This window comes from Moschus berezovskii, chromosome 7 (assembly GCF_049115385.1).
Source record: "Moschus berezovskii isolate FMDL1 chromosome 7, NW_MosBer_1.0, whole genome shotgun sequence".
Taxonomy (NCBI): Eukaryota; Metazoa; Chordata; class Mammalia; order Artiodactyla; family Moschidae; genus Moschus; species Moschus berezovskii.
The window spans coordinates 107,775,218-107,801,260 of record NC_142466.1 but is presented as its reverse complement, the minus strand read 5'-3'; the positions used below and the strand labels follow the sequence as shown (position 1 = coordinate 107,801,260).

Here is a 26,043-nt window from a genome sequence, read left to right as displayed (position 1 = left end):
CCCTACCATACCGCTGGCGTGGCCCCCACGTGCCGCTTCAGGCCGGAGTCTGCAGTGTTTACCTGTAAGCAGCTACTTTTGTTGTGCTGCGGCTTCAGCAGTGAAGCCAGAGGCAGAGAACTGCCCACACTCCTGGAAGCCAAGGGTGGTAGGTGGTAGGGGTGGCGCGGCAGGAGAGCCCTCGCGTCCTCCCCGTGTCCCCCCCGTTGACTGGGAGGTGTTCAGAACCTGGGCGAGTCTCTCCCGCTGCCTCTTTCGGGAGAAGGATCCCCAGGCCTTAGTCCCGCACCGCTCACGCCCACACCTTGAGGTGTGTATTCCCCGCCCTTAATTACTCTTCTAAAATTGATAGTGTGCACTTGGCTTGGCGCAGTGCAAGTGCAAACTGGGAAAGCGGAAGAGAAATGTATAATCATGGATATGGAGAACTAGGGGAGCACAGTCCCACTTGCTTTGGTCTGCAGACCCAGTCAGCTGCAAACTCAGAAGTGGAAACGTGTGCACCTTTCGGGCAGCAAAACTGACTCCGCGTTAAAAGCTGCGCTGGGAGAACTGTGCCTGCAGGAAAGTTTGGACACTGAACTACGCGAGAGGCCAGACGTTAGGGGTTCCGCGGGCCCCGCGATGTCTTCCAGAGCTTTTCAAGTGGGAAGAAAAGAGCGACAAAATGAAAATACAACGTGTGGGGGTGGCCACCCGAGTCCCGCGCGCTGCCGGTCGCGGAGGTGAGCGCGGGAGCGGTGGGGGGCGGGGAGCTGGAGTTGGAGGCCCTAGGGTCTCGGGCCGCGGGTGGGTCTCTCCGGGTGGGGGGCGCTGGGAAGATGATGAATGGGAGGCTTGAGCTACCCTCCGCCCCCGCCCTGCAGACGGGGCTGGAAGGCCAGCGATGGAATCGGGGAGGAGGAGCGCCGAGGGTCGGGGCTCGGGGGGCGTCGCGCCAGGTAGGGGAATGGGCCAGGGGGAGGGAGTCGGGAGGTGCAGGGCTTGCTGACTTGTGCTACGTGGAGGCAGCAGAAGAGGAGGAGGCGGAGGCAGAAGGCGGCCGGCGTCGGCGCGGCTCCCGGGGCCCTCCCTCGGCGCCCCCTCCCCCGCCGCCCCCGCCAGCGCGCCAACGCCGCAGCACCTCGGGCCGGGCGGCGCAGACGCTCCCCGAGCCGCGACGCCCCGGTGCCCCCGCGGAGCCCGCGCGGCTGTCGGGCGGCCAGGCTCCCCGCGCTGCCGAGCCCTCCCCGGCCTCCCGGCCGCGCTCGGGACCCCGCGGGGTGGGCGCAGGAGGCGGCCCCGCTCCGGGCGACGGCCGAGGGGCGGGCTGAGGGCCGGGCTCGGCGGGCCGCGGGGCGGGGGCTGCGGGGCTGACCGCGCAGCCTGAGGCCAGCCTGGGGGCGGCGGGAGCCGGACGCGCGGCGGCGGCGAGCGCAGGTAAAGGCGCGGGCGCGGCGCGGGGAGACGGTACCCTCTGACGCCGAGCCTGCGGCCGCCGGGTCCCTTCTGCGGCCAAAGGGCGCCCCGGGACCGCGCTTCCCGGCGGCAGACGCGCTTTGTGGCTGTGGGTGCGCGTGTTTGTGTGTGTGTGTACACGCGCGCGCCTGTGCCGGCTGTGGGTGGGTATCCATGCCCGCGGGCCAGCCTGTGGGAGCGAGGCGCTGCCGGTCTCTGCAACCGGTTGACCGAGCCCCGGGAGAGCAGTCGCGGCAGCCGCCCGGGGCCCCCGCCCTCCGGTCCCCAGCGCGCTCCGGGGCCCACGCTGTGCGCTGTGCCTGCGATCGGGACCCGCCCAAGTGACACGTAGGTGGTCCCCGCTTACCTGGGACTGGGTGGGGGCACACGAAGGCGGGCGGGGGGCGCTCGACGTCCTCCCCAAGCCGCGTCCGGGTGGCCTTGGGCCGCCGGGGGTCCCCGCGCCCCGCCGCGCCGGGCTCCCGCACCACTTGCTTCTCACCCCCACTCAGCCGTCTCTCCCGGCTGAGGACTTTAAGCTTAAGTTTCTGCTCACCCGCCTAACAAACACGTTTATCAAGTAACTGGGAAGTCTAAGGCAAGGGAGGGACCTGGCTTTGAGTTGGCGGTTTTGAAATCGACGGGCTCCTTGTGTGTGTGTGTGTGTGTAGGACGAGTTTGTCGTGAATGGGCTTAGCATTTATTCTGGTTTTTCTTTGCTGCCATTTGGACTTCGATGTGTAAGAATGACGGTATCCAGGACTTGTTGCTGCCTTCAGTCTGGGGCTTGAGATTCCTGCTCTCTGCTGCTACTTCTCTTTCTTTTCCTTTTTGTTGAAATCTATGGGGTTTTTGTAAACGTGGGTTTCCAGTGAGTGCTGGCTTGTTAAAGTTTCACTATGAATGCATTGTTTTCTATTGGAATAAACACGTATTTACAAACATGAATCTTGAAACAGGTAACTGCAGTTAGGAAAGCAAAATCCTCTATTCCTTCAGGCTTCGACAGTCCGAGTTTTTCACCTATTTGCTTAAGTGTCATTTACCCAGCCTACGTATAACCGTGAAGCAGGAGGTCTGTGATTCAAAGCTTTCAATTCTGGATAAAGAGAGACTGCACTGGAAAACCTGCAAAGTTCGTTCTCCTAAGGAACTGTTCCTTTGACAGATAAGAGTAGTAAAGCCCCAAGGAAAAAGGGTGTGTACTGGAGTCATGCTTATTTGGACGGAACTAAATTGTGTTAACACACATATGTCATCCGGTTGTTTCTGCCCTTGATTCTCCAATTCAGGGAGACTGGAGCATATTTGTCCCAAACGCAAAATTGTGAATAACGATCACCATTATTAAGACTGTGTTTTTCTTGATACGGTTTAATTTGAGGATAAAGAAGCCAAGTAGCCAGAGAAAGGTAGTGTGTGGCTGGAAGGTCAGGCTGAAGGACCAGCAGGACTGGTTATCACAATGAGCCACGGGCACACCACGCCCCCTAGCGGTGCGACCTTAGCCAGTTGGGTCAACTGGTCCTTCTCCCTGTCCGTGTCCTCATCTGGAAAATGGAAGGGTTTGATCATATTTGCTGTTCCTTCCAGCTCCTTCCGATAACTAGAAACTGGAGAGTGGTTATCCCGTGTTAGAACAGTAGGAAGTGAGTAAAGGGGAGTATAAATCGGTTAGTCTGGGAGGTACGGGGTAGGGCAAGCAGGCTGCGAAGGTGTAAGAAAACCAGCAGTGGGAGATGACAGGAGAGGGGAAAAAACTGAGCTGGGAGTTGATTTTTCCTCTGTTTTTTGTTTTCCTCATCCACAAGGACATCAGTAATACCTGCTCCCTTCCCACTGCAGTCAGTCTTCCATTACCCATTTTATTTAAAGTGGGTGAGCCTGCTTAACCATAAAATTGACCTGGAGTCCATAGTCTGACCTGGCCAGTTTCCCATTTGCACCATTGTCTGGAGATGAGCAGTAGCTCCTGGCTGTGGGCACTTGGTGGATCTCAGAATCCCTGCAGGTGATGGGGAAAGATATCAGACATGGGAATGTAAGTGGCTACCCTTTTCAACACCTACAGTTTAAAACATCTATTTTTATTTGAAGCTAACCTTTTCCGAAAAGTAGTTTGATTAAGAATAAAAAACTTTACCATAAACTTCGCAAATTTTTACTGAATCTGTTCTGTTAAGACCTACTGAAAAATTCAAAGAAAGTGAAACTCTCACTTGGTAAGCCTTTTTGATACGTAATGGCGGTCAGTCTGAAGTTCATGATTTTTAGGCCCAAGAATCTTATTTCAGATGCTCAGTCAGGGAAGTTGCTCCACACAGCAACCTGTGTGGAGTATATGGTATCATTTTCACTGGGAAGCTTGAAGTGTCCAGCAAATAAAGACCTGAATTTTGCTTGAGGTCACAATTTTATTATCTGTGCTTGATGTGTGGCCTGTTTTCCTTTTCTTTCTTTGTTTTTGGTACCCGTAAGTATACACATTTGAGGGACATGATCTATTTTAAGTGAAGTGTGATACTGTAAAACTTGGTTTAAAGTCTGAAAGCTTGCTCTGGCCTTGCTAACTCAGCATCTTGTTTGGTTTCTAATTTTTGCATATCACATTACCTTCCCAATCTGTAGAATGTTATTTAACTATGTCATGGAGAGCTATTATGGATGCCTTGGAGAGTTGGGAGAAAAGGAGGATATTTTAATTGAATAAGTAGTTACTGAATTCCTTTGACAGTGGCAGAGACAAGGATGAGAAAAAGGCTCTAGAAAAAGCTGCAGTAGAGAGGGAAAAAATACAGCCAACTTCCTGTATATAGCAGCTGGGTTGCATAACTAGGTGGCAGCTGTAGAGTCCAAGAACCTTGGCATGCCAGGGAAGGGAAAACTGAATTCTGGCTCTGGGAAAGACTTCACAGAGGAGCTTGAAGATGAAAATGATGTGTCTCTTAAAAGATGAATGATGGGGTGTGGACTTGTTGTTGGAATCTAGAGTAATGAGGCTGGAGAGGGACAAGGTGATAAATTGTGGGGGACCTTGGATATTATTTTAAGGAATTGTGCTACCTAGGGATGTGGAGGGGCATGTGTGATTTAACCCTATGATGCAGGAAGACACTGAGTCACAAATCCTGGGCGTAGAGAGGGCTGAAGTGATTGAGAGGTGCCTGGGCCCTGATTCCATTCCATTCCTTTGTAAAACTCAACGGCGAGTGAGTTTCAGGGCACTGCTGCCAGCTTATGCAGATTATATAAAGGTTACAGAATAAAAGGTATGCAGTCTCTCCTCCCATATTGCCCCCAAATTGACAGTGCTCTTTCAGGAGGCTTAATATAGTGAAAATTAATGATGTTTTTGTGTTACGCCTGGACCTTGTGAGTGCCTTGAAGCACCTGGGTTAAAATTGCAGAGCTGACCAAGAAAGCCTTTTGTTTCCTTTTGTTTTTGTTTAGGGAGGGGCCTGCTAGTTAACACTAATTTAAACATGACTAATGGCAACTGACATTCTCAACCTTGTTTATGTTATACTCAGTGTTTAGCCATGGTAGTTGAATATTTGTAGCACAGAAGAGAATTATTGTTAGTTTAAAAATGGTGTTGACACCCTTGTAAAAGGTCAGGCTTGAGGGGAGAGGAGAAACACTGTTGCTGTTACCTTGAGGATTGACACAGGCCCCACAGAGCCTTTATTAAGTTTAACCTCCAGTGGAAGGAGCTTGACCAGTTCTGTGAAAGTGAAAGTCGCTCAGTCATGTCCGGCTCTTTGCGATCCCATGGACTATACAGTCAATGGATTCTCCAGGTCAGAATACTGGAGTGGGTAGCCTTTCCCTTCCCCAGGGGATCTTCCCAACCCAGGGATCAAACCCAGGTCTTCCACATTGCAGGCGGATTCTTTGCCAGCTGATCTGCAAGGGAAGCCTCGACCAGTTCTGTAGATGAATACTCAAGAACCATCTTTCTGGTCATCTGCTTTTTTTTTGTTTTGTTTCTTTTCTCACTAAATCTCTAGAGCTGAGGTGTGTAGCTCATTATCTCTAGACAGGAAGCATCTCTGTGGGCTTCTTTTGGGAGAGACTTCCAGCAACTCTGGAGGTTCCCCCCATGTCCCAGTACCTCCTGTCAAAGGTGGGAGTGGGTAGCCTTTCAGCTGCATGTCCAAGGTGGAACTGACTGGAGTTATTCTTCTAATTGCCTTCGAATCTGGGGGTGCTGGGCCAATAAGGAGAAAGATGATGAAAGGTTTGGTCAGTTGCTTTGTACTGTCTTCTGAATACAGTTTGAATGAATGATCCTCCCAACAGTGTGTTTTATCTTCCACAAGGGAACTTGGGTTTGCAAGTTTAATCAGTTAAATTAAGGTGATAAGTTGAAGGAATCCAAAGTTTTTTGTTATTGGGGTGAGGGAGAAGGGAAGTGCTGGTGGTGGGGATTTTATTTAAACTTCTTGGCCTTTCCCCTCCCCCAGCAGGTTATAGCGTGTGATTTCAAAGGCCTGTCCTTACTGACTTGGGGGTGGGGTGGAGCAAAGAAAAGTACCTCAGTACTTGGCTGTTGGCGCCTGTCATCTATTCAGCACTATAGAAACTTTAACTTTCAAGTTCATGTAACATTCAAGTTTCTCCCAGAAATAAGAGGACTGTTCTACTACTACATGGATTTAGGTTATAATTTTATTTCTGTGGTACTATTTTTAAAAAGTGATGTAATGACAGGGCAGACTCTCAAATTTAGTCCAGTGCTAAAACAAACATGTGTAAGCCTGAGTGAGGGAAATCAGGTTGTTTGCTTTATTTAATATGGAGACAAAGGAAAATGATTTCAAAACCCCCTAAAAGAGAGAAAGTTGGACTAATAAAACCTGGTTATGGATCTCTCTGGGGCAGATTTCCAAGGTTGACACTGTTGTTAAGGGAAATCTTCATTATGGCCGTTGTGTGTGCCTTTGCTTCTTAAGGTTTAGGATTCATTATACAGAGAGGGCTGCTGTGAACAATTCCTTCTTAACGAGCTTTCCTTTTTCCGTTTTCAGACAGTAGACTGGATTTGACTTCATGTAAGTCCTCTATCCTCAACCGTGTTTTCAGTGGTTCTTCTTGACCAATACCTAAGCTGCCTTCATTCTGAAACTCAGCCCTAACGGATATTCTTGGCACTTTGGAAGGAGAAATGATCTGGGGTTAGAGGAAACAAGTTCTGTTCTACTCAAGCAGCACTCAACTATAACCCTGCTATAACGCAAGCATTCTGCTAGGTACTAGATAGAGGCAGGGAGTGGGGGTGAGTAAGCAGGGTTCCTACCCTCCAGAAGAAGCTGAGCTTATAGACATGGTAACATGATGATTGCAAGTCAGGGTAACAAGCGTGATGAGGGAGATAAGCTCAGGGTACTATGGGGACACCAACCAGGGGCCCTTGCTCCTCCAGTGTGGGGGTGGGGATGAGGCTCCTAGGAGATGAGGATCTGGGAGGAACCTCAGAGATGAACCAAGAGACCCAGAAGAGAAAAAAGAGATGATAGAGGGACTCAAGAGGCTTTTTATTTCTAGTGTTGTTATTGCTGAATGAGTCAAAGTTGCATTCTTTTTATATCTGTAAAATAAGAATGTTGCTGTTGTTTAGTTGCTAAGTCGTGTCCGACTCTTTTGTGACTCCATGGACTTACCAGGTTCCTCTGTCCATGGGATTCTCCAGGCAAGAATACTGGAGTGGGTTTCTATTTCTTTTTCCAGGGGCTCTTCCAGACCCAGGGATTGAACGCACGTCTTCTGCATTGCAGGCAGATTCTTTACCACTGAGCCACCAGGGAAGCCCCTGTAAACTAGAATGGGCACTGATACTATCTGGTTACTAATTCTAGGTTAGTTTACTTTTTCCTTAGTCTTGAATTTGTTCATTTGCTCTTCATGCAGTAGGTATCTATTGCACACCTACCATGTACTGGGAACGGTAGGAAACTAGGGATACAAAGTCCCTTTCCTCAGGGAGCTTGCATTCTATCATATTATGTTAATGACTGAGGTTCTTCTGAAACATCTTCAGATAAGGAGCATGTTTGTTGAGTTATTTTTCAACTTTAGGAGTGTTTTCTTCAAAGTTGGCCCAGTGTTTTCAGTTCAGTTAGCTTTTCTTGAGAAGATGAGAACGAGATGGATCCCAAAGTTCTCATTTTCAGTTTTTAGACTTGAAATGTTTTTACCTGGATTTACCAGTTGCCAAGTCTAGAGACAGACGTAACTTTGTGTCTTGTCTGTAGCCCTGGCTTGCTTCCTGCTCAGTTTGGGTATTCTTAATATTGCCCCAGTTTGTGTTTGGGGTTCTTTATTCAGTTGATGACTTGCTTTCTAGAATAATCCATATCTAGCCTTGGTAGGAAGTCAGACCTATTTTGAGGTCATGCCGTCACAGTGACTCTGCTTCGTTGTTGCATTTTACTTGTCCTGTTTAAGTCTCTCAGGGCTCCGAGCACAGTAGAAAGTGTTCTCAATGGAATAAGATGCTGCATTTATTTATAGAAAGATAACGGATTTTGTAATAATTCAAAAACTACGGATGTGCCTAACGTAAATGGAGTAATATCCCTTTGCTGTTTCAAGCTTTCTCTTCTGATGTTACCAACCCCTCTGTCATCAGCTTGTTACACAGCCTTCCATACCTGTTCTTTTGCTTATACAAACCTCCAAAAATGTTTGTGTTTGTTTGTTGGATTTGGCCCAAAAAGTTCATTTGAGTTTTTCGTTAAGAGCATATGGAAAAGCCTGAATGAACTTTTGGGCCAGTCCAGCATATTGATGCGTGTGGGAGGTGTGTACACATGCTCCCTCCTGCCTCTGTTGGCTTCAGACAGGCTGTGAGTGAGGCTGCCATCACAGGCCAGACCTCTGAGGTCCCAGGAACCTGCATGGCTCTTCCTGAATCGGAACAGTGTGCTATGACTCGATTAAGAATTCTTGTCCCCAACAGAAAAACCTCAATAGAGCATTTCTCCAAAGAAGACATACAAAGACATGAAAAGATATTGAACCTCACTGATTACTGGAGAAATGCAAATCAAACCTACAATGAGGTATCATCTCACACCTGTCAGAATGGCCGTCATCAAAAAATCTACGAACAGTAAATGCTGGAGAGTTTGTGGAGAAAAGAGAACCCTCCTACACTGTCGGTGGGAATGTAAATTGATACAGCCACTGTGGAGAATAGTATGGGGGTTCCTTAAAAAAGTAAAAACAGAGATGTTGTGTGACCAAGAAATCCCACTTCTGGGCATATACCCAGAGAAAACTGTAATTCAGAAAGATACATGCACCCCAGTGTTCATTGCCACACTCTTTACAATAGCTAGGACATGGAAGCAGCGTAAATGCCTATCAGCAGAGGAATGCATAAAGAATATGTGGTACATCTCCACAATGGGGTATCACTCAGCCGTGAAAAGGAATGAAACTGGGTCATTCGCAGAGACATGGGTGGACCCAGAGACTGGTCATACAGAGTGAAGTAAGTCAGAAAGAGAAAAGCAAGTATCATATATAATGCATCTGTGTGAAATCTAGAAACATGGTATAGGTGGTCTTATTTGCAAAGCAGGAATAGAGACATAGATGTGGAGAACAAACATGGAGACCAAGGGGGAAAGCGGGGGTGGGGGGCTGCATTGGGATATTGGGATGAACGTATATACACTATAGACGCTATGTATAAGATAGATAGCTGTTTATCTGAGAATCTACTGTATAGCACAGGGAACTTTACTCAGTGCTCGGTGGTGACATAAATGGGAAGGAGATTTGAAAAAGGGAATATATGTGTACGAATGTCTGATTCACTTCGCTGTACTGCAGACACTGACACAGCAGTGTGAAGCAACTGTCCTCCAATTAGAAAAGGATAATTCTTGTCTGAGAAATAGGAAGGTTATGAATGTAACCAACAAAATGATTTTCAGGTGCATGACAACCAGGGCAGCAGATATTGCCTGGACTTTCATTTCCACCAGGGCTGTGTTTCGTCAGGTTTCAGGCAGGGGAGGAGGGACATTTAGGAGCATGTGTTTGGCATCCTTGAACCTTTTGTTAGGCCTTGCCCAGCTGCCATGCTTTGCACTATCACCCGCTTCCGGAGCAGAGCAGATAGGGGGAGTTACTTATTATAGGCAGGTTTCATTGTGGGAGCATTAAACAAGGGCCCCCTGGAAGCCGGCAATCTGCAGATGATAAGGATGAAGAATTCCTACAGAGGGAGCAGCGCAGTTGAAACAGGATTGCCTTTTGTTAAGGGACTACTTTGCCATGTTGGACTGTGATTTGTTGGGAGAGGGATTATTGTCATGTGGAGAAAAGGAGAAATTCATTCTGTACTCAGTGTTTATTGTAATTGCACAGAGAACTGCTTGCTTTACTTTCTGAGTAGACATAGGGACCAGTAGGTTCAAAGGCTAGGGCAGGATGACTTGGGTTTCCAGATTCAGTGGGATCTGTGATCTCCTCCCTTTATCTGGGACTTTGTCAGTTCAGTTTCATGAGCTTAAAGACTGTGTGTGCTACTGTGAACAGTTGCTTTGCTTGGCTGAGGACATTACGGTGTTAAAAACAAATTTAAAAAGGAAAAGCAAGCACTAAGAAAGTGTGGTTCCCTGCCCTCAAGTAGCTCCTCAACATGGAGGGCCATGGATGAAGATGCCTGAGATCAGGCGTACAGTGATAAATGTTGTAAACCAAGGTTTAAACGAAATACTATCTGAATATTTGAGGACAGAGAGTAACTGCCTTGGAGGAGAGGAAGGATTTGCAGCAGGATTCTGGCCTCAGTGGCAAGTGGGTTGAGAATGTCATTCCACACAGAAGAGTCATAAGGAAGGCCTGGGAGCTACACGTGAGTGAGTGACAGGTTGTGATTTGTGGCCCAGTGGTGATCTGCTTTGGGTCCATGTTGACGGACTAACAGAAGGGTTCAGGGAGCTGTTGGGGATCAAAAAGAGGCACATCAAAGCCCTTAGCAGAGAGTAGGGACAGGAGAGTGTGAGGATTGTTCCAGTGAGGCAGTGAGAGTTTCAGCTGGAAATTTGAGTTTGAAGTTTAGTGGAGAAGCCAAAGCGTGGCAGTATTCAGGAATAATTGTTATATATCAGAGTAAATGCCAGTGAAATTCACGTAGTAAGCTGGAGAAAAGTTTTGGAGCGAGAAGAGTGATATATACTCTGTCTTTAAAAGGTGAGGGTAAAAAAGGAGGGAGACGTTGATTAAAGAAAACAATGGATTGGTCTGATGGGGGTAAAAATCAAGAAAATAGATGGAACTCTGGTTCTCACTTTTTAAAAAAAATTTTTAAAGACAATTAAAAATTAAAATTATTGAACAGATTTTTTTCTCCTAGCTTTTTTGAGGTATAAAATTAATACATTTAAAGTGTACAATGAGATGATTTGATATATGTACACATTGTGAAAGGCTTCTCCCTCTATAATATACATATTCGGTGTCTTAACAAGGGCAATAAGGCATATTTTGATTCTTCAGGTAATTCTTCTTTCTGGAAGGTGCTTAAGATAGCTTTGTCAGTTGTCAGACATTTACTGAACATCCACTAGAGCTTCTCTTGATGAGGTGGTTCTGGGATGATACAAAGGAGATAGAGTTTCAGTTTGATGTTCCTTTGAGAGGAATAAAAGCCTCTGAAACAATCCATTCCGGCAAGGGAAAATAAATCCTGAGAAGAATCAGAAGGTAGGTGGTGATTTGGGGCCTGAGAGGAGCTGCAAATATAGTTGTAGTTTCTTCACTGCAATAAAAGACAAGCCAAAAACCTCTCAGCCTAAAGACCAGACTTTGAGAAATCCAAACAGGTTTGTCATGACGATTTATAAACTTTGGTCAAGTAAATTTAAGTTTTAATTGCTTGATGAAGGTTAAAAATAGGATACAGTACAACTTTGCTCTTTATTTACTTGGTTAAAAAAAAGAGCCTATTTTAAATTAAGAATTTGTTGAATATTTCCATTTCAAGAAATTATACTGGCATGCCTTCCCTGGTGGCTCAGTGGTAAAGAATCAGCCTGCCAATGCAGGAGACGTGGGTTCGATCCTCTGGGTCAGGAAAATGACCTGGAGAAGGAAATGGCAATTCACTCCAGTGTTCTTGCCTGGAAAATCCCATAGACAGAGGAGCCTGGCGGGCTGCAGTCCACGGGGTCGCAAAGAGTCAGATGCGACTTATGACTGAACAACAAAATGTCAGGGAATTATATTGGCCTGCCTTTTTGTAGTAAGATAGAGCAAGGGAATCTGTTATCAGCCTTTTGCTCTCTAGGCCATTATGATTCTTTAAAATTATACTCATTTCCGTTTGAAGGTTGTAAAAGCAGTACATGTTTATTTTGGTATTTGAAAAGTCCAGGAGACTCATCCATAGTTTTACTGCTCAGTGATAACTTCCTTATTCCATTTCAGGATAACTCATGCAGTTTTTAAAACATTTGATCATGCTGAATATTAAGTACACATATATTAAAATCTTTCATTTTAAATTTCCATCGACCACATGGTAGTCACAATACTGAATATGCATCATATTTAATTATTTCCTGTCTCTGTTGGCTTCTTTATTTGTTTAAGGCCTTGTGGTGATGTTCCCAGAGTTCTGTTCTTACTTTAAACAGGCTCCAAGTATGAACGTACCTATAGAGCAGACTGTGTTTTCTAGCCCTTTGCCACTGACTGTCACCTCTTCCTGGAATTCTCTGTCTCCAGGTATCCCTATGGTTACTTTATCATCATTTTTGTGTCGTAATTCACGTCAACTTCTTAGTGCAGCCTTCTCTAATGATCACTACATTTAAAATTGTATGCCTCTTCCCATTTATACAGCTTGCCTGATATTTTCTTCTCCATTGCATTCATTTTCTTTTGACTTCTTAGATAAGGGAAAGGATTAACTGAAAAAAATCCTATTTTATTTACTGCTGTCTTCCCAGTGCTTAGTGTAATACCTTGCATGTAGAACTCAAATTTTCTGAATTAAAATTTTGTTTGAACTGAAATTTTTTGAATAAAAAAATCAGTATGTTTGCCATCTCCTGAGTGTATTGCAATAAATAAGACATGGTCTTTTTTTCTTTTTTCTTAATATATTTAAGTCAAAGTTTTATTTTTTTTTAATTGGAGGCTAATTATTTTATAATATTATATTGGTTGGTTTTGTCATACATTGACATGAATCCGCCCCGGGTGTACATGAGTTCCCCCTCCTCAACTCCCCTCCCACCTACCTCCTCCCGTTATCCTCCCTCTGGGTCATCCCCGTGCACCAGCCCCGAGCATCCTGTATCATGTGTCGAACCTGGACTGGTGATTCGTTTCACATATGAAAATATACATGTTTCAATGCCATTCTCCCAAATCATCCCACCCTTGCCCTCTCCCACTGAGTCCCAAAGACTGTTCTATACATCTGTATCTCTTTTGCTGTCTCGTATACAGGGTTATCATTTACATCTTTCTAAATTCCATATATATGTGTTAGTACGCTTGCTCCTTGGAAGGAAAGTTATGACCAACCTTGATAGTATATTAAAAAGCAGAGACATTACTTTGCCAACCAAGGTCCGTCTAGTCAAGGCAATGGTTTTTCCAGTGGTCATGTATGGATGTGAGAGTTGGACTGTGAAGAAAGCTGATCGCCGAAGAATCGATGCTTTTGAACTGTGGTGTTGGAGAAGACTCTTGAGAGTTCCTTATACTGCAAGGAGATCCAACCAGTCCATTCTAGAGGAGATCAATCCTGGATGTTCATTGGAGGGACTGATACTAAAGCTGAAGCTGCAATACTTTGGCCACCTCATGCGACGAGTTGACTCACTGGAAAAGACTCTGATGCTGGGAAAGGTTGGGGGCGGGAGGAGAAGGGGACGACGGAGAATGAGATGGCTGGATGGCATCACCGACTCTGTGGACATGAGTTTGAGTGTACTCCGGGAGTTGGTGATGGACAGGGAGGCCTGGCGTGCTGTGATTCATGGGGTCGCGGAGAGTCGGACACGACTGACCGACTGAACTGAACTGAACTGAACTGATACTGTATTGGTGTTTTTCTTTCTGGCTTACTTCACTCTGTATAATAGGCTCCAGTTTCATCCACCTCATTAGAACTGATTCAAATGCATTCTTTTTAATGGCTGAGTAATACTCCATTGTGTATATGTACCAAAGCTTTCTTATCCATTCATCTGCAGATGGACATCTAGGTTGCTTCCATGTCCTTGCTCATTTCTCCAAAGAAGACATACAGATGGCTAACACACACATGAAAAAATGCTCAGCATCCCTCATAATCAGAGAAATTCTAATCAAAACCACAATGAGATACCATTTCACACCAGTCAGAATGGCCGCTATCCAAAAGTCTACATGCAATAAATGCTGGAGAGGGTGTGGAGAGAAGAGAACCTTCTTACACTGTTGGTGAGAATGCAAACTAGTACAGCCACTATGGAGAACAGTGTAGAGATTCCTTAAAAAACTGGAAATAGAACTGCCATATGATCCAGCAATCGCACTCCTGAGCATACACACCAAGGAAACCAGAATTGAAAGAGACACATGTACTCCAATGTTCATCGCAAGACATGGTCTTGACTGCATGAGATTTACAATGTAGTGAGAGCAGCTAACACCAGCTGTGACTGGAATTAGGGAGGAAAGCAGGGTGTCCTGGAAGAATCTAACATGGAGATTGACCTTGCCCACGAGGGTAAGGAAGATTTCTCTGAGAAACTGGCATTTATATGGAGGCTTGAAAGATGAGTTGAGTTCGGTTAGTGAGTTCGGTTAGTGAATTAGGTTAGTGAAACTGGGAGGTGAGGATAAGAGAGGAGGGAGATATTGATTAAAGAAAACAATGGACTGATCTGACGGCCGGGGTGGGGGGTGTCAAGAAAATAGACGGAATTCTGCTTCTTTTATTTTTTCATTTTAAAAAACAATTAAAATTTTTTTTTGGCCATGCTGCGTGGTTTGTGTAATCTTAGTTCCCCCACCAGGGATGGAACCTGAGCACCCTGCATTGGAACTGTGGCGTTTTAACCACTGGGCCACCAGGGAAGTCCCCGTTTCTCACATCTTGAGTTGAAATTAGGTCATTTGTTTTAAGTGAAAAGTTAGACATTGATGACTTTGTTGTCATTTTTGATGTATACAACTTTATTTTCAATGATTTTGAAATAATCAGCAGTATTTTAAAAATTTGAATCTGTAGTTACTGGGGGAGGAGGAATGGGGATATTCATATAGAAATCTGAAAGTGGCGATTAAAATAATAAAACTAGCTTTATTTCTGTTTTGTGCTGATGTACTCACTAAAAATTTAAAACAGTGTAGGGAAAGTAAACATTCTCACTTTATTGGGAATGCTACTACTGGCTCATTCAGCCAAGTATGACTTGGCTGAATATTGCTTTATTATTTTGTTTACAAGTAAACTTTTGAATCAACTATTAGTTTTATTTTTCATGGTAATTGAAGTCTGTACAGTTTTTAGTTTTTACTTATTGTCTATTAAGGATTTCTTTGTTCTGAGGATGGAAAAGATCATAGTTTCTATAGGTGACAAGTGCAGATATGTTTATTAATTCAGTAATACCATTCACATCTTCTATGTCCTGATTTTATACTTGAGCTGTCATAGACTAATAATGGTTCTTTAGTTCTCTCTATGAATGGGCTTTTGTCAGTTTCTTTATAGGAGTTTCTGTGTGTTAACATAGTATTAAATACATAAAGATTACTGTTAGGCCTTTATTATGTTTATCGGTATAAAATAACCCTCTGCATTTGGAACTACATTCTACCATTTTTCTGATATTAATATTGCCAGTGTTTTCTTTTTTTCTTTGTCTAAAATAACTTCACTCATCCAGATTTTATTTTTTATTTTTTTAAAAGTATTTTTATTAAAAAAGCACAAATGCAAAGAAATGAACAGAGGAAAATTTATGCGTCGAACCTGGACTGGTCACACATGATAATATACATGCTACAATTCCATTCTCCCCAATCATTCCACCTTCACCCTCTCCCACAGAGTCCCAAAGACTGTTCTAAATGCCTATGTCTCTTTTGCAGTCTCTTATACAGGGTTCAGGTTACCATTTTTCTAAATTCCATATATATGCGTTAATATACTGTATTGATGTTCTTCTTTCTGGCTTACTTCACTCTGTATAATTGGCTCCAATTTCATCCACCTCATTAAAACTGATTCAAATGCATTCTTTTTGATGGCTGAGAAATACTCCATTGTGTATATGTACCAAAGCTTTCTTACCCATTCATCTGCAGATGGACATCTAGGTTGCTTCCATGTCCTGGCTATTATAAACAGTGCTGCAATGAACATTGGAGTACATGTGTCTCTTTCAATTCTGGTTTCCTCGGTGTGTATGCCCAGGAGTGCGATCACTGGATCATATGGCAGTTCTATTTCCAGTTTTCTGAGGAATCTCCACACTGTTCTCCATAGTGGCTGTACTAGTTTGCATTCCCACCAACAGTGTAAGAGGGTTCCCTTCTCTCCACACCCTCTCCAGCAGTTATTGCATGTAGACTTTTGGATAGCAGCCATTCTGACTGGTGTGAAATGGTATCTCATTGTGGTTTTGATTTGCATTTCTCTGATGATGAGGGATGTTGAGCATTTTTTCATGTGTTTGTTAGCCATCTTTATGTCTTCTTTGGAGAAATGTCTGTTTAGTTCTTTGGCCCATTTTTTGATTGGGTCACTTAGTTTTCTGGAATTAAGCTGCAGGAGCTGCTTGTATAATTTGGAGATTAATCCTTTATCAGTTGCTTCATTTGCTATTATTTTCTCCCATTCTGAAGGCTGTCTTTTCACCTTGCTTAGAGTTTCCTTTGCTGTGCAGAAGCTTTTGATTTTAATTAGGTCCCATTTGTTTATTTTTGCTTTTATTTCCAATATTCTGGGAGGTGGGTCTTGGAGGATCCTGCTGTGATTCATGTCGGAGAGTGTTTTGCCTACGTTCTCCTCTAGGAGCTTTATAGTTTCTGGTCTTACATTTAGATCTTTAATCCATTTTGAGTTTATTTTGGTGTATGGTGTTAGGAAGTGTTCTAGTTTCATTCTTTTACAAGTGGCTGACCAGTTTTCCCAGCACCACTTGTTAAAGAGACTGTCTTTTCTCCATTTTATATTCTTGCCTCCTTTGTCGAAGATAAGGTGTCCATAGGAGCGTGGGTTTATCTCTGGGCTTTCTATTTTGTTCCATTGATCTATATTTCTGTCTTTATGCCAGTACCATACTGTCTTGATGACTGTGGCTTTGTAATAGAGCCTGAAGTCCGGCAGGTTAATTCCCCCAGTTCCATTCTTCTTCCTCAAAATTGCTTTGGCTATTCGAGGTTTTTTGTATTTCCATACAAATTGTGAGATTATTTGTTCTAGTTCTGTGAAAAATATTGTTGGTAGCTTGATAGGGATTGCATTGAATGTATAAATTACTTTGGGTAGTATACTCATTTTTACAATATTTATTCTTCCAATCCATGAACACGGTATATTTCTCCATCTATTCATGTCCTCTTTGATTACTTTCACTAGTGTTTTATAGTTTTCTATGTACAAGTCTTTTGTTTCCTTAGGTAGATATATTCCTAAGTATTTAATTGTTTTCGTTGCAACAGTGAATGGAATAGTTTCCTTAATTTCTCTTTCTATTTTCTCATTATTAGTGTATAGGAATGCAAGGGATTTCTGTGTGTTGATTTTATATCCTGCAACTTTACTGTAATCATTGATTAGCTCTAGTAGTTTTCTGGTAGAGTCTTTAGGGTTTTCTGTGTAGAGGATCATGTCATCAGCGAACAGTGAAAGCTTTACTTCTTCTTTTCCAATTTGTATTCCTTTTATGTCTTTTTCTGCTCTGATTGCTGTGGCCAAAACTTCCAGAACTATGTTGAGTAGTAGTGGTGAGAGTGGGCACCCTTGTCTTGTTCCTGACTTTAGGGGAAATGCTTTCAGTTTTTCACCATTGAGGATAATGTTTGCTGTGGGTTTGTCATATATAGCTTTTATTATGTTGAGGTATGTCCCTTCAATTCCCACTTTCTGGAGGGTTTTTATCAAAAATGGATGTTGAATTTTGTCGAAGGCTTTCTCTGCATCTATTGAGATAATCATATGATTTTTATTTTTCAGTTTGTTAATGTGGTGTATTACGTTGATTGATTTGCGGATATTGAAGAATCCTTGCATTCCTGGGATAAAGCCCACTTGGTCATGATGTATGATCTTCTTAATGTGTTGTTGGATTCTGATTGCTAGAATTTTGTTAAGGATTTTTGCATCTATGTTCATCAGTGATATTGGCCTGTAGTTTTCTTTTTTTGTGGGATCTTTACCAGGTTTTGGGATTAGGGTGATGGTGGCCTCATAGAATGAGTTTGGAAGTTTCCCTTCCTCAGCTATTTTCTGGAAGAGTTTGAGTAGAATAGGTGTTAGCTCTTCTCTAAATTTTTGGTAGAATTCAGCTGTGAAGCCGTCTGGACCTGGGCTTTTGTTTGCTGGGAGATTTTTGATTACAGTTTCAATTTCCGTGCTTGTGATGGGTTTGTTCAGATTTTCTATTTCTTCCTGGTTCAGTTTTGGAAAGTTGTACTTTTCTAGGAATTTGTCCATTTCTTCCAGGTTATTCATTTTATTGCCATATAATTGCTGATAGTATTCTCTAATAATCCTTTGTATTTCTGTGTTGTCAGTTGTGATCTCTCCATTTTCATTTCTAATTTTATTGATTTGGTTCTTCTCCCTTTGTTTCTTGATGAGTCTGGCTAGTGGTTTGTCAATTTTATTCACCTTCTCAAAGAACCAGCTTTTGGCTTTGTTGATTTTTGCTATGGTCTCTTTTGTTTCTTTTGCATTTATCTCTGCCCTAATTTTTATGATTTCTTTTCTTCTACTGACCCTGGGGTTCTTCATTTCTTCCTTTTTAGTTGCTTTAGATGTAGAGTTAGGTTATTTAGTTGACTTTTTTCTTGTTTCTTGAGGTGTGCCTGTATTGCTATGAACTTCCCCCTTAGCACTGCTTTTACAGTGTCCCAGAGGTTTTGGGTTGTTGTGTTTTCATTTTCATTCATTTCTATGCATATTTTGATGTCTCTTTTGATTTCTTCTATGATTTGTTCATTATTCAGCAGCGTGTTGTTCAGTCTCCATATGTTGGCACTTTTAACAGTTATTCTCCTGTAATTGAGATCTAATCTTACTGCATTGTGGTCAGAAAAGATGCTTGGAATGATTTCAATTTTTTTGAATTTACCTAGGCTAGATTTATGTCCCAGGATGTGATCTATCCTGGAAAAGGTTCCGTGTGCGCTTGAGAAAAAGGTGAAATTCATTGTTTTGGGGTGAAATGTCCTATAGATATCTATTAGGTCTAACTGTTCTATTATATCATTTAAAGATTGTGTTTCCTTGTTAATTTTCTGTTTAGTTGATCTATCCATAGATGTAAGTGGGGTGTTAAAATCTCCCACTATTATTGTGTTATTGTTAATTTCCCCTTTCATACTTGTTAGTAATTGTCTTACATATTGCGGTGCTCCTATGTTAGGTGCATAAATATTTATAATTGTTATATCTTCTTCTTGGATTGATCCTTTGATCATTATGTAGTTTCCTTCTTTGTCTCGTTTCACAGCCTTTGTTTTAAAGTCTATTTTATCTGATATGAGTATTGCTACTCCTGCTTTCTTTTGGTCTCTATTTGCATGGACTATCTTTTTCCAGCCCTTCACTTTCAGTCTGTATGCGTCCCTCGTTTTGAGGTGGGTCTCTTGTAGACAACATATATGGGGGTTTTGTTTTTGTATCCATTCAGCCAGCCTTTGTCTTTTGGTTGGGGCATTCAACCCATTTACGTTTAAGGTAATTATTGAAAAGTAGGATCCCGTAGCCATTTTCTTTATTGCTTTGGGTTCAAGTTTATACACTCTTTCTGTGATTCCTGTCTATAGAAGATCCTTTAGCATTTGTTGGAGAGCTGGTTTGGTGATGCTGAATTCCCTCAGCTTTTGCTTGTCTGTAAAGCTTTTGATTTCTCCTTCATATTTGAATGAGATCCTTGCTGGGTATAGTAATCTGGGCTGTAGGTTATTTTCTTTCATCACTTTAAGTATATCTTGCCACTCCCTTCTGGCCTGAAGAGTTTCTGTTGAAAGATCAGCTGTTATCCTTATGGGAATCCCCTTGAGTGTTATTTGCTGCTTTTCCCTTGCTGCTTTTAATATTTGTTCTTTGTGTTTGATCTTTGTTAATTTGATTAATATGTGTCTTGGAGTATTTCGCCTTGGGTTTATCCTGTTGGGGACTCTCTGGATTTCTTGGACTTGGGTGATTATTTCTTTCCCTATTTTAGGGAAGTTTTCAACTATTATCTCCTCAAGTATTCTCTCATGGTCTTTCTTTTTGTCTTCTTCTTCTGGGACTCCTATGATTCGAATGTTGGAGCGTTTAACATTATCCCAGAGGTCTCTAATATTGTCCTCATTTCTTTTAATTCGTTTTTCTTTTTTCCTCTCTGTTTCATTTATTTCTACAATTCTATCTTCTAGTTCGCTTATCCTGTCTTCTGCCTCTGTTATTCTACTGTTTGTTCCCTCCAGAGTGTTTCTGATCTCATCTATTGCATTATTCATTGTATATTGACTCTTTTTTATTTCTTCTAAGTCCTTATTAAATCTTTCTTCCATCTTCTCAATCCTTTTCTCCAGGTTATTTATCTGTAACTCCATTTTACTTTCAAGATTTTGAATCATTTTCACCATCAAAATTCGAAATTCTTTATCAGGTAGATTCCCTATATCTTCTTCTTTTGTTTGTGTTAGTGGGCAATTATCTTGTTCCTTTACTTGCTGGGTATTTCTCTGCCTCTTCATCTTGCTTATATTGCTTTGCTTGGGGTGTCCTTTCCCTCTTCTTGCAGTTTGTGGAGTTCTCTTTATTATGTAGTTTCTTCGCTGTGTGTGGGGTTGGACAGGTGACTTGTCCGGGTTCCCTGGTTAGGGAAGCATGTGTCAGTGTTCTGGTGGGTGGAGCTGGATTTCTTCTCTTTCCTTTAGAAGACAATGGGCTGCTTTTCTGGGAGCCTAATGTCCTCTGCCAGTATTCAGAAGTTGTTTTGTGGACTTTACTCCACGTTCAAATGTTCTTTTGATGAATTTGTGGGGAAGAAAGTGGTCTCGCCGTCTTGTTCCTTCCTCCCAGAACACTGGATTCTTATATTCCACTTGGTCGTGGAGTATCTCTTCCCAGCTGCTCCAGCAAGGCGCAGCCGCTGTACCTTACCTTGGACGAGGGGTATCTCCTCAAGGCCGCCCCTCCTGCTTTGAATGTGGATCAGCTCCTCTCGGCCCTCCAGTGCCCAAGCAGCCACCGCCTCCTGGACGTGGTACAGCTCCTCTCGGCCACCGCCCTAACCCTGGGCGCGGGGCAGCTCCTCTCAGCCACGATTCTGCACGTGGTCGGTTGCGCCGGGAGCCGGGCGTCTCTCGCGTCTGCGCCGCCGGGAGCCGGGCGTCTCTCGCGTCTGTCATCCAGATTTTAAACTTTTGGTGTCTATCATTTTTTTTCATATAATTTTGCTTGTAAGCATCATTTAATTGAATTTTAACATACCTCTTAAAGGGAAACTTATTTAATATTTATTGTTAAGACCAAAAAGTTTGATCTTATTTCTTTAAGTTTTTTGTTTTGAGAGGTACTTTAAAATGCACTGGTTTGCTTTTTCCCACCAGTTCTTAGCTGCGTTGTCTCAGATAAATTACATAATATCTCTAGGACTGCAGTTTTTTATTTGTAAAAAAGCAACATGCACACACAAATCTTCAGTTACTGCTTTAAAAGGGCCTGGCATGCTGAACAGATTAGCTGACATTATCATTGTTGATATGTTGAACCATATGAAATTATTTTGCTGCTTTGATCTATAACAATGGCAGCTTCCAATGGTTCAATCTAATATGCTTTCTGGATTTACTTTCCGTCTTTTTCTATGTATCATTTGTTTCATATATCCAGAGTATTTTTAAATGGCCAAATCTGGTTTTTAACTTACTAGTGATTATCTTTGTTTTTCAAATACATTGATAAAATCTGTTTCTCTGATTCTTGGAGAACTAAATAACTTCTGATCCCACTCCTCTGCACAGTTTCAGTTCAGTTCAATTCAGTTCAGTCGCTCAGTCGTGTCCGACTCTCCGCGACCCCATGAATCACAGCACGCCAGGCCTCCCTGTCCATCACCAACTTCCAGAGTTCACTCAAACTCATGTCCACAGAGTCGGTGATGCCATCCAGCCATCTCATTCTCCGTCGTCCCCTTCTCCTCCCGCCCCCAACCTTTCCCAGCATCAGAGTCTTTTCCAGTGAGTCAACTCGTCGCATGAGGTGGCCAAAGTATTGGAGTTTCAGCTTTAGCATCAGTCCTTCCAATGAACACCCAGGATTGATCTCCTCTAGAATGGTCTGGTTGGATCTCCTTGCAGTCCAAGGGACTCTCAAGAGTCTTCTCCAGCACCACAGTTCAAAAGCATCAATTCTTCAGCGATCAGTTTTCTTCACAGTCCAACTCTCACATCCGTACATGACCACGGGAAAAACCATAGCCTTGACTAGACGGACCTTTGATGGCAAAGTAATGTCTCTGCTTTTTAATGTACTATCAAGGTTGGTCATAAGTTTACTGTGCCTTTATTTCTTTTGCCTTCTTGCCACGTCTCAATTTCCATTTTATATAAATATATATATATGTATACACATACATATATACACACACATTACATATATATATACATATGTATACACATACATATATACACACATATATATGCAGTATATATATTTCAGTGTATAACTTAAATTTCAAGTATAGACTTTAGATTTTTGTATTCTATTTTGTAATAAAGTCTACAGCAATATTTTGTGTGTGTCTCTAGTTAGTTTTGACCCTCATTTGCACTTGGGGTCCCCTTGCTTATGCTAGCTTGAAAGGTGGCTCCCATGTAGTTGAGATAATGTCCTCATCTTTATCTGGCCAGTTGTATCTTCTGCATTCCTGAGTTATACTCAGGATTTTTCTGCATTCATCAGAGTGTCTGACTTGTTGAATTTCCAAAGGTACCATGTGCGTCTTTCAGATTCATGTTCTTTTTACCCGTTCTTCACAGAGTGTAGTTAGTGGGAATAATGCCTTGATTTTGGCTTTTCCTTGACTCTTTCTAGTACTGCTGCCAATTTTGCCATTTTGTGCACCTTAGTGCTTTGGTGGGAAGTTGGGAGGAGTCATGTTGGGACATCCTGTTCAATGACTTTCAAACTTTTTGGACAATGCCCCCATAATTAGAAAAGGTCATACATATATGAAGAAAATGACAGTTTTATGCAGATTGCTACATATGCTACTGATTTTTCCCTTTGTTTGTATTGTAGTCTGTTCATTTTCATTTAAAAGAAGTGTTGGTTGTAACTAAGGTTTGAACACACTAATCTGTTTGTGAACAGTGGTTTGCAAAACACTGATTGAGTTTTTTGCTATTCTGTGCGTAATTAGGGTTATTCATTATTCTATAAGTCTATTATATACATGGTACCAATTCTTATGCTAATAGTTGGACTAGAGTGGGGAATAAAGTGGCTATTATCACAGGAGGCATGAAACAGTCCAGTGGGAAGGAAGATATTGACCAAATGAGCCCCCCGTCATGGACAAAATGCAATGAATGTTACAAGGGAAAAGGCACAGGGAGTTTCAAAGAGATTATTAAATGGGGAACTTCATCTGATGTTAGGGTGATTCAGAATTTTCCTAAGAAAGTGACATTTGATTAAATCTGCAGAATGAGAAGAGATTAACTCAGTGAAGGGTCGAAGCTGGGTGTGTGAGGGATCGTAGAGTCATGGGAGAATTGAGTAATGTAAGCAAAATAGAGTACTGGAGGTGAATGACAGACATGAAAGGCAGACTTTTTAGTTTGATGAGTTGGCATTTTTGTGAGAATTAATGGACCTTCCTGTTTATGGCTTTTTTCCCCCCAACAAAAGTCAAAGAGGAATAGAAAGGATATTTTGGGGGAGGTGGGTGCAAGTATGTTGAAGCAGTTTGTGTTACAGCTATTTTGTGTATTGCTAAACAGTAATAGCATTTGTTGAAGCTATGCCCTGCACTAGAAACTGTGCAAAGCTCTGTGTTGCTATGGAGAAGTAGTTTTGGTTGGATTAAAAAAATAAAATAAAACTCCTATAGTGTTACCAATATAGTAACTATGCATGATTTGTAGGAAAGTAGACTAGTGGTTAAGTTTCAGTAAGTGTCAATCTGATGACTGAATGAGCATTTCATAGCTTGGTGATTTTTAAATAATGGTTTGAAATTATTGCTGCGTTAGGATTTTTATTTTTTATTATTTTGCCATGATTGGGTTTTAGGATTCTTTCCCCTGCCCCCTCCTCTTAAAGTTGGGTGATGAGTTTTAAAATATTTTAAATGGCATGCATGTGTACTCAGTCATTCAGTGGTGTCCAGCTCTTTGCGACCCCGTGGACTGTAGCCCACCACGCTCCTCTGTCCATGGGCTTCTCCAGGCAAGGATAATGGAGTGGGTTGCCGTTTCCTTCTCGGGGGCGGGGGGGGGGGAATCTTCCCAGCCCAGGGATTGAACCTGTGTCTTTTGCATCTCTTGCATTGCCAGGCAGATTCTTTACCACTGCACCACCTAGGAAGCTCTTTTAAATTGCAAATCCATAAATTAAGCAGACTGATTGAGAACTGAGTATGGCAGGTGACTATGATTCAAGTATCAGTTTTCCCACCGCTCTCCATGGGGCTTTTGACTGGACCCACTCTTTCCAGGTCTCCAGGTCCTTGTCTTGAAATAAGGATGCTCAGTCTTGTCTGACTCATGCTTGGTCATGTCCGACTCCTTGTGACCCCATGGACTATACAGTCCATGGAATTCTCCAGGCTAGAATACTGGAATGGGTAGCCTTTCCCTTCTCTAGGGGATCTTTGCAACTCAGGGATCAAACCCACATATCCTTCATTGCAGGTGGATTCTTTACCAACTGAGCTGTCAGAGAAGCCCTATCTTGAAATAGAGGACTTGAAATCAGTGCACCAAATCATTCTCTTATCTCATTATCATATTATGCAGTGACTTCATGCTTTTTATTTTCAACTTTGCTCTGTTTCATCTTCAGAGAACTGATGTTTTTGTGCCTTTGAGCTAATATAGTCTGACAAGCTCAAGCTAAACATGGGAGAACTCCAGGTATTTACATCCTTACGGGTATTGTAAAGGGAGGCTCAGGGGGTATACTTTGACATTGGCCACCAGCACTGATACTTTTGGAAACATGGAAGGTGAAGAAGAGGACTTTCCTGAACAAAGTCTTCAGACTTTAACATCATAGTTAAATTAGTTGAAATTACATTGCTTATTAACCTTTCAGATTAAGTGAAGGTAAAAAAAATCATTATCTTAGACTTCATGATGGATGCTTGCTTTGGGGGAAATGAGCAATATCTAAGTTTTTCTATGTAATCTATGTTTTATAAAAACATGGAACAGTAATGATCTTGTTTCAGAAAGATTTAGAGGCCTAAGGAATCCCATGGAATATTAATTCAGTTTTAATGACTACTCCACGTTTAAGGACTATTGGGTAAAGAATGGGTTTTCTGGGGAAGGGAATGAAAGGTCCTTGGCAACTCAGCCTTTCTTACCAGCATACTAAATCAGTTGATTAAAATACATTAGTTAAATACGTTAGTTTTGGTAATTTCAAAATAATTTTCAGCCTTCCAGTCTTACTTACAAGTACTTTATTTCACTTCTTATTTCTGAGGAAAATATATTTGAGGAAACAAAAGTGCGTGCTTTTTCTTTTTGTGAAAGTGAAAAGAAAAGTGAATGTCGCTCAGTAGTGTCTGACTCTTTGTGACCCCATGGACAGTCCATGGAATTCTCCAGGCCAGAATACTGGAGTGGGTAGCCTTTCCCTTCTCCAGGGGATCTTCCCAACCCAGGGATCAAACCCAGGTCTCCTGCACTGCAGGCGGATGTTTTACTGGCTGAGCCAGAAGGGAAGCCCACACTACCTAATTCCTTATTGGACTTCCTTAGTGGCTCAGATATTAAAGCCTCTGCCTACAATGCGGGAGACCTGGGTTTGATCCCTGGGTCGGGAAGATCCTCTGGAGAAGGCAGTGGCAACCCACTCCAGTACTCTTGCCTGGAAAATCCCATGGATGGAGGAGCCTGGTAAGCTATAGTCCGTGGGGTCACGAAGAGTTGGACACAACTGAGCGACTTCACTTTCACTTTAATTCCTTATTCATAATAAATATTTATTCAGGAAGTCCTGGTAATTGGGTATTTTACTTAGTGTGTTTTGGTGTTGATTCATCAGCTTATCTGCCTTTATTTGCTGTTGAATATCTTCTCCTTAAGCTCACACTGTGTGGAAACCTGGCCGGGACCTCAGGCTCCTGACTGGGGATAAGGCAGGGGCAGGTCTCGCAGGCCGTGTTTGGGATCAGGTTG

The 26,043-nt window shown here is 42.7% G+C and overlaps 1 protein-coding gene across 1 annotated transcript in view; it reads left to right on the top strand.

Moving 5' to 3' along the window:
- Positions 1-594: 594 nt before the first annotated feature.
- Positions 595-26,043, top strand: part of LPAR1 (lysophosphatidic acid receptor 1) — a 174,211-nt gene continuing 148,762 nt past the window's right edge. Inside the window, 1 exon segment of the mRNA XM_055427571.2 lies at positions 595-725. The gene's annotated coding sequence lies outside the window, so the exon portion shown is untranslated.